We start from the raw sequence: 13806 nt of genomic DNA, 5'->3' as shown, positions 1-13806 counted from the left end.
CCAAGGCATACACTTGAGTATCCTCAGCACCATCCCTGCTTTCCCTCCTCTCCCAAAGTGTGCTTTCATCTTTGCCTCTCTCATGGGAGATGTTATGATAATGGGATGTCCATCTCTATGCTGTTAATAGATGTTTCTCTTACTGGCTGATGAATAAAACACTGATTTATCAGTAGCCAGGCAGGAAGTATGCGCAGGGCTACCAGACAAGGAGAATTCTGAGGAGATGATAAAGAGAGGAGCTGCCAGAGAGACGCCATGTAACTACGGGGAAGATAAGATCTTGAGCATTTTCCAGTAAGATAAGACCATGTAGAAATATATAGATTAATAGTTATGGTTAATAATTAAGAGAGAGCCAGCCACTAAGAAACCTATGCCATCAGTCAAACAATTCATAATTAATATAAGTATCTGTGTGTTTATTTGGGGCTACACAGCTGGGGAACCAGGCGAGAAAGAAACTTGGACTACAAAGTTACTGTACTTCAAATCATTGATATGGTGGTCGTCTTCAGAAACTCAGTTACATCAAGCATAGCTGCAGGTTTGGTTGCTTGCTTGTTTTTATCAACCTGACACAATCCAGAGCTAAACAAGGAGACTGAACCATAATTGAGAAAGTGTTTGTGTAACATTGGCCTTCAGGTTTGCTGTGGGTCAGTTTCTTAACTAGTGATTGATGGGGGAAGGACCATCCCATTGTGGGTAGGGCTGCTTCTGGGCTGGTCATGCTGGGTTCCCTAAGAAAGCAGTCTGAGCTAAGCATGGGGAGCAAATCAGTAACCAGCAGGACTCCACACATTCTTTATCATTCTCTACCTTCAGGAGCTTTCCTGCTCGAATTCCCACGGTTCTGAAGTGTGACTTGAAAAGTGTAACAGGAATAATCCACTTCCTCCCTAAACTGTTTTTGGTCATGGTGTGTTCTCATAACAATAGAAGCCCTAACCTGGACACAGTCACTTAGGAAACTGACCACGTGGCCTCATTCGTGATACAGGCTCATTAATATGTTATTACTTTTTTTCTACATTGCACAGGCAGTCCCTAAATCTTGAAGCCTAAGATCAACTTTTCAATCTCTCTCTCTCTCTCTCTCTCTCTCTCTCTCTCTCTCTCTCTCACACACACACACACACACACACACACACTCACACACACACACACCGTGAGAGAGAGAGTGTGTGTGCATATGTGTATTTGTGGGCTTTTCGTGTTCTGAGAAAGCATCATGCACCTGTACTATGTAACCCAGGCTGCACTGAACCTGAAGCCTTGGTACCAAGTGCTGTTGACGATAAGCAATAAACCATCGGAAACTTTTCCTTCCCATCTACATTTACCCTTATCTCCCTTTTCCTCATTACCTTCTGAATCCTCCTTATTCCCTTATGGAGATTGTACTACTTAACTATAATTCCTCATATTTCAAATGAATTTAGTTTAGCACTTGGAAATCAACCCACTGTCTGACTTCAGTAGTAGCATTATTGTCTTGAATATCCCTTTGATACCTCCAGTCATGGTGATCTTGTGTTAATCTCATAATTACTTGACTAGAATGTTTGCCCTACATTATGGTTCCCTTAAATATATTCTTCTCTACTTATAAAATAGTAAAATGCAAAATCCTCTTTCTATCCTGAGTCCTATCAGAGCATCAGGAGGTAAGTAAATTTGCATGCTGGTGTTCACACTGCAAAGGGGTAGCCTGGATCATAATTGTGCTTTTCTGTGCTTGAAAACATGACACGTTTCTCTAGCTGATTCACTACTATATTCCTGGGTAATATTTCTTGCTTTCTCGTAATTCCTCAAATGGCACTTTCCCCTCTCTTCCTCGCTTTTTAGATGATGAAGAAAATACATCCCTTCAAAAGACAGCTTTTATAAACTACAACCAAGTATCTTACCAGCTTACCTTCAGCAATCTAAACTCATACAATTTGTCTTCTGTCTTGTTACAATGGGTCAAGTAGTCCTAGTCTTTCCTAAGGCAATCATCTCCATTCGAATGACAGATCTTGTATCACTAAGCTTTCCCTCTAAAATGAATCACTCAGAGTTTCATGGCTAACATCAACACTGTTATTATTACCACTCAGGCGTCTAGAAGCATGATGTAGTTTTTGGTTGATGCAGGAGTTGCTGCAAAAGTGTTGCAACCAGGCATGGCCATCAGTTGGAATAGAGCTGAGTAAGACTCTACTTGGAGTTGATTCTGAGGCTAAAACTGAAAATATATCCTAGTCAGGTTCATTTATTCTTGTCTTTCAGAGCCTTGTGAAAGCAAATAGAGCTAAAGAAAGTCTCTTGAAATTCCTTTGATTTACAGACCTTATCAATTCACCCAGTCAAACACAAATAGAAAACACGGGAAAATGTGCTCTTACCATTTAGAAAACCAAAGATAAAATGTTATAATGAAAGGGAGAGGCAAACTTTGTAGAATAAAATAACATGATTACACTGCTCTATAATTCCTACAAATATGTAATGTCTTCCCTTATTTCCCATTTCATCTCATCAGTTTTTCTCCAACTAATTCATCTCCATAACAGACATGCAGAAGTATTTCGCATCTTGCAGGAAAAAAATAATGAGCAACAATAAAACAAAACCAATGTTCTGTGGCTCTAACTTGATTAAAATCCCATTATCATCCTTTCCTGTGCTGTTAAAGTCCATGAAAGAGTCTCTGAATGTGGATTTTTGTCTAATCCTTTGCCAATTCTAAGCCGGCTTGCATGAGATTTAGTTCAGACATCCTCCTGAAACCATTAAAGACAAGGTAATCAATGATTCCCAGTTGTCAAGTTCAATGGCACAATTTCACAGACATCAGAAAGACGACAGTGCACCAACCCCACACTTTGAAGTACTTCATTTGCTTCAGTTTTGATACCTCATTCTCTTTTTCCTTTTTGGAAACTCTCCTCTACCATGTGAATTTATACTATGACATTAATCCAATTTGTTTTGCTTTTACTTGTGTTTCTAGACTGTTAATCATTGGACTTCCTATCAAAATTGTCAGATTATGAAATCTAAATAACACCATATAGTCTATAGTTAAATGAACATTCAAATTAGTGTCACTAAAGTCATCTTAATGAATTATTTACACAATGAGAAAGGCATGGGATAAGGATGAATCACAACTATGTCTAAATTAGATTAAATATTACACAGATAATTTGTCTCCTCTTGCCTCTCATAGTTGATGATTTCATGTGGATACATCACACTCTAGTCTCACAATTCAGATGCTTTAAAATCTATATCTTTGACATCTTCTTAGTCCTTATATCTCTTGCATAATCTTACCACAAATTTCATTTTTGCTGCCTTCTCAATATAGCTAAGTGATTAAAACTGAACATGATTAATTTGTTGTACTAAAATTATCTCCAAATATATTTTGCTTCTAGTTTACATACCAAGTGAATGTTTTCCTATTATATTCAACAATTTTGGAAAACGTAAGTTTGATGATGTCTTTTTCCTTTACTAAGTTATTCCAACACTTCTCTTATCATTCAGTAAAGAATACAAAAAATTTGTATGAACTTTCTTTGCTTATGATATTGTGTCTCCGTGTTATTCATTCCACATTCCACATAATTCACCAGTTAAAACTACATATTATATTCTCTACATGGATCACTGTAGATGTGAATTCTGCATCACTTTCTCACTTTAGATTATGCTCAAATATATTCTTTGGAAGATAAATTATGCAAGTCAATGTTTAGATCTTTTTTGCTTATATATCCTACTTATATTTGTTAACTTATCTAGGTATAGAGGAATGGAATACATGGACCTCCCTGGCAGGTGAAATAGACTAGGTCTTTTTGACTGAACTGGAGTTGAGAGGAAATTGGAACAGGAGGATTAAGTGGATAGGTGGAGTGGAAGGGCTTGAGAGAGGAAAAGAACTGACGGAGCATTGAAAAGTGGCATAGAAAGCGAGTGTAGTGTAAACTTCATAAAATATATGAAGGCAATCATAGTGAAATCTTCAAATAATGGGAGAGGTAGAGTCCCAAGTGGTGAATCCATTTAAGCAACCTAAGCATCCAATACTGGGACTGGGTTACATCCAATTTAGTTGTTGGCCAAAATAGTCCTATAGAATTTCCCAAAACAACCCAGGACAGTAGGATGCTCTCCCAATCACAAAGAAAGGCTACATTGCTGAAGACATCAGCCACAACTCCTTGAACACATAGAGGTAAAGGTAGTGTTTACATAGACTCATGTCTCCTACATTCTAGTGACTTTGGTAGGGTAAGGTGTTCTACAGGCTAGCAAAATAGAAAGGGAAACACCAACTTAGCCATAGATCCTTTGATCTACAGTGCTGACCTCCCTGTAAAATATGCTAGGGCAATGGTGACATATATCTTGTGGGAATAGCAACCCAATGTTTGATTTGACTTAAGGCCCAATCCATGAGATAGAACCCACACCCAACACTGTTTGAATGATCAAGAACCAGACACTAGATAACACAGAGACAGAGGGTAAAACCAAATACTATTGGCCTTAAAAGAAAAAATAGCTGTAAAATGACTATTCTGTTCTACTCATAGATCAAGATCTTATTCACCTTCATCTTACAGTAGATGGGAATAAATACAGAGACCCACAGTCAGACATTAAGCCTAGGGAGAGAGAGAGAAAAGTTGAAACATTCAGAACTCAGTAGGAGGTCTCCATCAAATTTGTCCCATCAGAGGTCATGAGACCCAGTAGAAGAAGAGGCAGAAAGGATGTAAAAGCTAAATGGGATGGAGAACTCCGTGAGACGAAGTCTCTCTGAATCAACTGAGTACAGCTCATATGAACTCACAGAGACAGAAGAGGCGAGCACAGACTTTGCACGACTCTGCGTCAGGGCCTCTGTGTATATATTATGGCTTTCAGTTTAGTATTATCTTACGGTATTTCATTTTTATTCTATTTTTTCCTGTTTAGTTCCTATATGATAGAAGCATGTGTTTTTTTTTCTAATTAAATCCAAAACTTAGTGGACTTGGATTGGGAGCAAACCCAAGGAGTAGTAGGAGAGGAAGCTGTAATCAACATATGTTTTATGAGAAAAGAATAAATATTTGCCACATGGCGGTGGCTCATGCCTTTAATCTCAGCACTTGGGAGGCAGAGGCAGGCAGATCTCTGTAAGTTCAATACTAGCCTGGTCTACAAGAACTAGTGCCAGGGCAGCCTTCAAAGCCACAGAGAAACCCTGTCTCGAACAACCAAAAAAATAAATAAAATGAAAAAGAGAATAAATATTCATTAAAGTCTAGTAAAATGGGGAAAAAGAAAGAAAAAGTCTTTATTAAAAGGCTGTTTTCAAACATTAGCATGTGTCACCACCACGTGACCCTGAATGAGTGAGATCTTAAGTGTTGAAACTGCCGTGTTGCTTACAAGTCTGCAGCCCATGATGAACACACGGGTAAGTATGGGGCCTACCTGGGTGATCATCAGCAAATGAAAGGACAGACTGTGTGTGTTACAACAGCATCACTTTCCATCAAGGAAAAGTAAAATCTCTGCATTCCCATCCCAGATTAATCTGAAGCACAACACATTAGAAGACATAAGGTGGGCACAGGACAATCGTATATTGTAAGAAATTCACATATAGAATGGAAACAAAGAAGTCATCAAACTAGAGATTGTAATAATGATTATGAGAAACTGCAAAAGGCAGATCTGTAGACAGGAGACAGTGAGGTTGGTTTGTAGATACAAAAGTTTTATTTAATATGAGAAACATATTATGATTTTACTGTTCAGTAGACTGACTCTACTTAACACTAATACAGTAAGACTAGTAATATATATGAAAATATCCATTAAAGTGAATTTTGAAATGAATGTTTCATGTAATATGTTAATTTTTCTGATTTTTGCTATTGTACCTTGCCTTACATTGTATTCCATTATTTTGCATACCTATACCAATTAAAATTAGTTTAAAAAAACAAAAAAGTAAATCAAATTACAATAACATTAGAGATTGTGTCCTTGTTAACTTGCTGCAACATTTCTTAATTATAAAACCTGAATTAACAAAAAGTATTTTGAAACCTTAATAAAAATGAAAATACTTAATTTACAAAAATTCCAAAACTAGGGTGATAATACCTAAGGATGTGCTACTCTTTAGAATTTTATGCTATAAACTTTCAAAGCATTTCTGTTTCTCCTCCTTCAGTCCTGTGATGATTTCCTCTAATTGCATATTTTAAGGGATTTCTTACTTGCAATTTAATAACTCTATTTACTTTAAAATTTCTGATCATAGTCGTAAATGGCCCCAGGAAAGAGTTTTTGGTTCATAATTATCTTGAATAGCCTAGTTATTTTAAATAGTTGACATTAGACTTTACCAAACAATTATCTAAATCTAGCTTAAATATACAATTAGCTGAGAGAAGGTAAAAAATCAGAAAACTCCTTGCATATCCTAAAGAAGTTAGTTTTCTATACACAGATGACAGGCCATTTTTTTTTTGATGACTGCTTACTTAAAACCCTTCTGGAAGAATGTAAGATGAATTATTTGGGGGAATTGTTGGGGACTGCTAGAACCTTGAACAAAATGGAGTCTGTCAACCGTTTCTTGGCCTTCCGCCTACGTGACTGCGAGCACACATGCCCTTGAGACAAAGGAAAAGGCTAACCATTAAAGTTAAATTTACACAGGGCAGCCCACCCGCCTAGCCAGAGGGAAATACCCTTACAGAGCAATTGTCTTTGTTAACAAGATTATAGCGTTCTGCTGTACACTTCCTATCCTTCCCTAATTCTTGCACCTGACTTACACTGACAAGCATTTGTGGAATGCAACTAATGACTGATGGAAAATTACAGCTTTGTCTTTACCGTATTTGGTGTATATTTGAATTGAGACTTGATTGACATGCTTGTACCACCCCCTGAGGTCCTTCCTCTATAAATTCCAGCGCGCCCCAAAAAATAAAGGCTCTTGATCAGCGAACGTTGTCTTGAGCCTGTTTCCATTAACCTCTTGAAGTTCACTTTCCAGATCGGATCTGCTCGTGAAGGCCCACTAAATTAGTAGCGACCCTCATCACCTCACCCCCACGGGTCGGGGGTCCCTTCCCGGGGGTCGCAACTGGCGCCCACGTGGGACACGAGTTACAGACCACCGATCGGACGGCAGAGGCGCGACGAGTCCGGAGCCCACTCATAAGGCGTCAGGTAAGCCCCATCCGGGTGGCGCAGAGTAGGGTTAGTCTAATGACCTAGGTTAACACCGCCGTCCCATCCGTCCCGCGAAAATGGGGACTAGTATCAGCACAGAAGCTAGATTTATTAGAGGAATTCAGAAAGAATTAAGAGATAGATACACTGAGGTTAAAAAAAAAATAAGGAAGCCATATTTATTAAAGGAATTCAGGAAGAATTAAGAGATAGAAACATTGAGGTTAAGAAAAAAGATTTACTTAAGTTTTTGCTTTTTGTACATGAAGTTTGTCCCTGATTTGTCATTACCTGTCCAAAAATTGTTTGCAGTACTTGGGAACAAGTCGGGGCCGAATTAACTAATTATTTCGAAACCAAAGGCTCTGAAAGCGATAAAAAGATTATGCAGCAGTGTTGGGATCTCTTAAAAGGTATCATTGTTAACGCGGAGGAAAGCCCCCCGAAATGAACAAATTCTTAAAGATGCCCAACAACATCTAGAGGTCGCTTCCTGAGGGTGTTCTAGTGCAGCTCCAGGGCAAGTTCTGTCAATGATCTTTCTAAAGATTGTTCCTCTTCCTCTGCTAACTCTGACTTTGATAAGCTTCCTCCTTCTCCTTCTGATCAACCTACTTCATTTGCCCCTAAAGTTCGATCTCTAACCACCTGTATCTACCCCTCCCTACGGGCTGTCGCCTCTGCTCCTCCTGAGGAACCTCTCGATCCTGGGGACGCCCAGGAGCTAGAGGAAGAGGCTGCCGCATACCTTCGGGTTCGGGCGCGAGGTCTCTCTGGCCACGAGACCTCCTGCCTACGATCCTTCCTAGCTCCCTGATCTTCCTCAACCTTTTGCTCCCAAATACTCCTCCACTGTTGATTCTCTTGCTTCCTCTCTCTCGTTCAAGCTCTCAGCGACAAGTTTTCACAGCTCCTCTCCTCGGCATCATGTAAACTCCAGTTCCCTCTTTTTGACCCTGAAGGGTAGGGAGCTGAACCGCCTCTCCCTGCTAGACCTCTTCCTGTGGCACAGGGGCAACCACGCACTAGACAGGCAGCTTGAGCCGAAGAAGCGGCTCGCCAAAATCCCGATGATAGAGCGGGCCTTGGCTATAGCCCCCCTGCTCAAAATTTTCAGTAGTGGTTACTACCTCCCCTGTACCCCACCCCACTCCACCCCCGCCCCGGCAGATAAAATCACCTGGATAAATGATGATCCTGTCTGGGTAGGGCAATAGCCTCTAGTCAAAGAAAAATTAGAAGCAGCCCAGCAGCTTGTGCAGGAGCAATTCAATGCTGGCCATATAGAACTCTCCACATCTCCTTGGAATACCCCTATTTTCGTTATCAAAAAGAAATCAGGTTTGTGGATGCTTTATTTTTGGAAGCCACAGATGTAGTTTTTCTGGATGAATTGTTTTTCTTATAGATGATGTATCGGTGTGGTATGCTTTTGCGTTGATCTACAGGGTGATTTAAAATTTATTTTTACAAGCAGTTTTTCAATCAAATTCTATACTTGATACAATGTGTTAAAGATCAGCCTAGAGTCACACAGCTAACAGCTGGGACCCCTGAGTGTCTAGGAGTCCTTAGAGGCTAGGTGGCCTCTCTTGGTAGTCCTTGTGGTGGTAGCGCTGGCTGGTCACAGGAACGAACCTTCAGGGCCCTCAGCATGGCCCTGAACTCTTGGATTGTTACAAGGATTTTTCATGGGCATTTTGCTACATGGGCAGTGGACAATCCCAGTAGTCCCAGGCATGCCATAAGCAACCTTTCTGTGATCTCTCCCTAACTCATTTTTCACACCTATAAAAAAAGGAATGTGCCCTGAGTAGAAGTTACACTCCCTTGGTGTTCATATGCCTCATTTGTGAATGCAAACATTTTGTTTATGTTTTAAACCCTTCCCCAAAGTAACTGTGCTGGCTGGCTCACCATAGACAGTACACGTGTAGCTCTGTCATGGACATCCTGTGGCAGGCATGGTGATCCTGTAAATTGCACTGCTCTTGTGCTGGGACATTGCCTTGCTTCTACGATCCCAACACATTTCAGTATTATATGCTAGAGTGTGCGGACTAAACTCTGCTCTCTCGGGCACTGTGGAATGGCCTTGTCTGACTTTCCAATAAAAAGTTTTCCACCTCTAAACAGCATGCTCTTTAAGACCTAAAGAGAAGGCTTGAATGTAAACGCATTAGTTAGGAGTCTTTGTGGCACTTTTGGTCTGTTTAGTTTTCTTGTGATCGGCCAGGCCCCCAAAAGTATGTCATTCTAGTTCTGTGTGGCCTTTGACAGCTTGGACAGCATCTAAATGGCCCAGCTAGTGTTACCAGGCCATTGCTACATTTCTTTAGCCAGTCCTAAACTTAAAGCTGTGAGGTCACTGCTGTGTCACACTGTCGTTTATGATACATCCATGGGTGGCAGGGGCACCTGAAGCCTTGTGACCCTGCTGGGTTCTAAGTCCATGCTCTATTCAGCCCCATACAAACTGTCTGTGGTCAGGGTATCCAGTGTCTGAAACTAAAGGAGCTTTTACACTCAAACCGCTGTGTATGTGTGTATGTATATGTGTGTGTATGTGCGTGTGTGTGTGGTCAGTGCCATTACAGAGCCTTCACTTTATGTCTTTGGATTTGTTCTGCCATTTTATTGTCTCTCAAGTTGAATGTATCAGCTTAGCCAAATCACTACAGAAGGTGGTTTCTAAAAACCTTTCAGACAGATGCATAAAAGCTACCTCTGACTTTTCTTTGGTTTGTGTTTGATCAGTCTAACTCTTTACAGTTAGCACAACAGGCTCATAGATTACATCACCTTAATGCACAAACACTTAGGCTACAATATTCCATCACTCCTGAACAGGCTCGAGAGATAGTTAAATCATGCAAAGCTTGCCTCTCCCTTTTGCCTGAACCTCATACAGGAGTCAACCCCCGTGGTCTTGTGCCTGGTGAGCTTTGGCAAATGGATGTTACTCATTATTCTGCCTTTGGTAATCTTAAATATATTCATGTTACGGTGGATACCTTTAGTGGCTTTGTTTGTGCCTCTCTCCAAACAGGAGAGGCCACCAAAGATGTTATTGCCCATATTTTACATTGTTTTACTATTATTCCTGTCCCTATCGCCATTAAAACTGACAATGGCCCAGGGTACATTAGTTCTAAATTTAAGGATTTTTGTAAAAAATTTGGCATTACCCACAAAACAGGAATTCCCCTTAACCCCCAAGGACAGGGAGTTGTAGAGCGAGCTAATTAGACCTTAAAAAATATGCTCTTTAAGCTTTCTTCCAAAAGCGAAACCCTGTACGCTCGCAAAGGCAAGCATCGCCTACTTTTAAATCATGTACTTTTTGTGCTCAACTTTCTCTGGACAACAATGGCCGATCAGCTGCTGATCCGCTCTGGCACCCTTCCACCCGTGAAAACTTTCAATAGGTATTCTGGAAGGAGGTGCACACGAGCCAATGGCTCGGTCCTCACCCAGTCCTTATCTGGGGAAAAGGACATGCTTGCGTTCATAACACCAGCAATGGAGAAACGCGCTGGCTTCCAGACAAACTGGTCAAGCTTTATAACCCTCCCAGGGAAAAAGCCCCTGAGGACTCTCTTGTTTTCTCTTTCAGATGCTGTTGATAACAAAACTCCCAGTGAAGATAACACCACATCGCCTGCTACTTCTTCCATTTCTCCTTACATCCCCCGGCCAGACAGCTTAATTCTGGCCCACCACCACTTAATCCCCTTTGTTCACGCAGTTGGTGCAACCTCCTGCATATCCAGTTTACAGCTGCAGGAAAAAGGTTCCTCTGGGAAGGTTCCCGAGGCGCTTACTGGGGTCTACGCCTATATGTTTCTGGCACGGACCCAGGCCTCACCTTTTCCATTAGACTTTTGAAGGAAATCCCTTCCTTTCGCCCTATTGCTGTTGGCCCCAATCCTTTTTTACACCCCTCTGGCGGTGGCTCATTCCTACCCAAGGCTGCCACCCCTTGCCCTCTTCCTAATCTCCATTCTCCAGCTCCCGCTGCTGCCACCACTGTTTATCAACCCACCATGCCCGCCGGTCCAGTCTCCACCGCGGACCTCATCCTTCAGATGGTCAACGCCTCAGCCCAGGCACTCTCCAACACCACCTATGAGTGCTGCTGGATTTGCTATTCGCCCATTCCTCCATTCTACGAAGGAATTGCAGCCTTCGGCTCACCCATCTACACCAACGACACCAATCTGCTTCGCTGGGGCATGCAGCCACAACCACGTGGCATGACCTTAGGACAGGTCGTGGGATCTGGACTCTGCCTTTTGGGACCACGTATGCTTCCCCCCACCCCGCTGTTAGAAGCATGTACTCAAACCATGCAAGTTGCTGCTCATGCTTCCTTCCTTATTGCCCCCACCCTCACCTTTTTTGCTTGCTCCACAGGGTTATCCCCACATATTATTGTAGATGTTTTTCTTGCGCACAAGGACTACTGCGTCCTTGTTGTACTTGTGCCCAAATTGACTGTTCGCCCTGAATCTGATTTATTGCCCCAAAGTGATCCAACTGTAACTCTCTCTCGCCAAAAAAGAGAGCCGGTCACCGCCCTCACACTAGCCATATTGGTTGGTCTGGATGCAGCAGGTGCTGGCACAGGAATTTACTCCCTAATCCACACAAAGGACTCTGTTAATGCTCTAACCCGCACTGTTATTAGAGACGTAGATGAGCTAAAAAGAGGTTTAGATTACTTAGAACAAACTGTTGGTTCCTTAGCTGAAGTGGTACAACAAAACCACCGAGGTCTCGACCTCGCCTTTTTGCGGGAGGGAGGAGTTTGTGCCACCCTTAAAGAGGAATGTTGCTTTTTCAAAGACAAATCAGGATTAGTTAGAGATAGTATCAGAAGAGTTGAACAGAGTCTGGAAGAAACAAAAAGAAATTTGGATCAAAGTGAATCTTGGTACAAAAATTGGTTCTCTACCTCCCCCTGGCTATCAACTTTGCTGCCTAGTTTGTCAGGACCTTTTATTGGCTTCATGTTACTTATTTCCTTTGGTCCTTGGGCATTTTGTCGCCTTACTGGTTTTGTTAAAAATCAGGTTGATGAGGCTACCAAAAATTCAGTTCAGGTTCACTATCAGCAGCTCTCTCAACAAGACCCTGAAGAACCTGAGGCTGTAGACAAACCTACATTCCAGCCTTTGAGCTTTCAGGAGTTTGAGTACCTGGCCAACCGCCCGCGTTCACTCTGCTCCAGGCTGTGGAGATGCTTAAGACGGGGATAGCTTGGTGCCAGAATCTGGGAGCAAACATGGCTCTCTAAACATTGCCGGCAAAAACTTAATTCGTATCCTCTCTCGCCATGTCCAGAACTGGAAGCCCACCAGGTAACCTAAGCCAGGCACTTCACCCAACTGCTCTCTTCTTTTACTATATAGAAAAGGGGGAGATGTTGGGGACTGCTAGAACCTTGAACAAAATGGAGTCTGTCAACCGTTTCTTGGCCTTCCGCCTACGTGACTGCGAGCACACATGCCCTTGAGACAAAGGAAAAGGCTAACCATTAAAGTTAAATTTACACAGGGCAGCCCACCCGCCTAGCCAGAGGGAAATACCCTTACAGAGCAATTGTCTTTGTTAACAAGATTATAGCGTTCTGCTGTACACTTCCTATCCTTCCCTAATTCTTGCACCTGACTTACACTGACAAGCATTTGTGGAATGCAACTAATGACTGATGGAAAATTACAGCTTTGTCTTTACCGTATTTGGTGTATATTTGAATTGAGACTTGATTGACATGCTTGTACCACCCCCTGAGATCCTTCCTCTATAAATTCCAGCGCGCCCCAAAAAATAAAGGCTCTTGATCAGCGAACGTTGTCTTGAGCCTGTTTCCATTAACCTCTTGAAGTTCACTTTCCAGATCGGATCTGCTCGTGAAGGCCCACTAAATTAGTAGCGACCCTCATCACCTCACCCCCGCGGGTCGGGGGTCCCTTCCCGGGGGTCGCAGGGAATTACATTTTAATTATCTAATAATTACTGTGAGAATCACTGTTATATGTATCCCTGTCTCACAAACATAACAATTAAATGCTACTTAATAGTGTCTTGCCAGTCAATGGTACTTTGGAGAGAAATCAGAAGTCCTAGCTAACTTTAGTTCAGCTGCTATTTAGAGAAAATCATGAAATGCTATCACTATGCATAAAACGAGCTTACATTCACTAAAAACAATACTGTTGCTGAACATTTTAGAATAAATGAGTATAGTATGTAGTGTATGCAGATAATGTAAATGCAGTAGGGACTCAATTGAGTAACTCCGGTGAGAAAATACAAGAGAACTAGGTTAACAACTAAAGCAGGTTTTACGGAAATTATACATTCACTATGGGAATTATCTGAGCATAAGACAGCACATTAATAGAGTGGTAATTTGAACAATGAAACTGATATTAATGAATGGGAATCTACGGAAAAGATGATATTTTGTTTAAAAAAATCCTGACTTTTTTTTTCCATTGGAAGTACATGCCAAAATATTCTGTTCAAAAACCATGAATGCCTTTGAGT

Source organism: Mesocricetus auratus, unplaced genomic scaffold (genome assembly GCF_017639785.1).
Source record: "Mesocricetus auratus isolate SY011 unplaced genomic scaffold, BCM_Maur_2.0 Super-Scaffold_100023, whole genome shotgun sequence".
Lineage (NCBI taxonomy): Eukaryota > Metazoa > Chordata > Mammalia > Rodentia > Cricetidae > Mesocricetus > Mesocricetus auratus.
The sequence above is the reverse complement of the archived record's forward strand: the minus strand, read 5'-3'. Positions refer to the sequence as shown.